The 1,518-nt window shown below is 36.6% G+C and overlaps 1 pseudogene; it reads right to left on the reverse strand.

Annotated features, from left to right (window-relative positions):
- LOC107753743 (uncharacterized) overlaps nt 1-1,318 on the reverse strand; it is a 35,162-nt pseudogene extending 33,844 nt beyond the window's left edge.
- Between the last annotated feature and the right edge of the window lie 200 nt (nt 1,319-1,518).

The following is a 1,518-nucleotide window of genomic DNA, read 5'->3' on the forward strand; positions in this document are numbered from 1 at the left end:
CAACTTTACAGATCTTCTTTATGCACCAAGAGCTTGTAACACTCCAAAGAGAAAGGAAAACTTGAAATCGCATCATATGACCCCTTTAAGAGGCGTGCTAAATTTGACACGCCCCAAAGCAGTGGCATTGTAGCATTGCGGATTTGACGCTGTAGTGGAAACGCACCGTTACTGTAAAGCAACTTTACTGTTGCTATTGATTCTATGTGGAAGTCTACCGGAAGTTAAGTTTGGGCCACAAAAGCGTGCATGCGCAGTAACGTTTGTTTGTGTTGTTGCCGTTGAAACCGTCCATTTGTAAATTTAATGTGTTTGGCTTCCGGTGTCATTTACTTCCAGCTATTTTTAGCTGTACAAAACAGCTAATTTTGCTACTTGATACTGCAAACTGGTTTGTCTCACCATATTATTTTATTGTATTATCCTAATTATGAACACACTGGTTTGTAGTGCAAACTTTTTACCAGTCTCGCACATTCACAGAAAACGGCTTACTTCCGCATTGAAAAATAAGGTGGATCGGTTTGGAATAAAGTGGGTAAATAATGATAGAATTTTCATTTTTGGCTGAACGATCCCTTTAAGAGACGGCCTGTACAATGATATGTCAACATTGTTTATTGTTATCGGTTTCACAGCTGTTACTATATTGTTTATTAGCACAACAGAAACACTGTATTGACCAATCAGCAACCAAGGAACTTTTTATTTTATAAGAAAACATGCTCTTGGCTAAGTGTAGTTTTGATAATCACTTAAGACCCATTCATACCAAGAACGTCCTCATATACAGTGCTTTTGTTAACCCGTCTATTGATTTTAGCTATTAAAGTCTTTAAAAACCTCCACTGAATCTGATCATCATCCAAAATCTTCGACCGAATCCTCCGGAACTCATCATCATCCACCATTTCAATAAAATGAGAGTTTAGAGTGAGTGAATCTCCCTCCATCACTGATATTTCATCTGGATCACCAAATACACACATGGAGAACAACAGAAACAGGGGTCAACACAGATTAAAACTGACAAGGGTTTACTACATTACATACAAATTTAAAACTGAAATAATATCATAAAACAGCAAAAAGAAACAAAATGGTGAATGAATTGTCATAAAAAAAAACAGGAGAAACCATATTTTTTAAACTTACCATAGACAGTGAAAAATATATCGATCTTCATATATTTGGTCTGCAGTTTATAATGTCCTTCATGTTGAATTCTGGTGTTTGTGATGGTCAGAGATCCAGTTTGATTGTCCAGCTTCAATCTGTTTCTGAATCTCCCACCAAGAACATTATCATATACAGTCATGCTGTCGGTCCATTTATTGCTTTCAGCTATTAAAATGTATTCATATCCAAACCACCACAGAATCGGATCATCAAAAAACATCCACTGAATCTGGTCATCCTCCATAATTTCAGTAAGACCAGAGTTTATAGTGACCGAATCTCCAATTTTCACTGACACCGACTTCTCTCCTGAATCATGAGACATACAGAACAAACAAA

Source organism: Sinocyclocheilus rhinocerous, unplaced genomic scaffold (genome assembly GCF_001515625.1).
Source record: "Sinocyclocheilus rhinocerous isolate Xijiao unplaced genomic scaffold, SAMN03320098_v1.1 scaffold202, whole genome shotgun sequence".
In the NCBI taxonomy this organism is placed as follows: Eukaryota; Metazoa; Chordata; class Actinopteri; order Cypriniformes; family Cyprinidae; genus Sinocyclocheilus; species Sinocyclocheilus rhinocerous.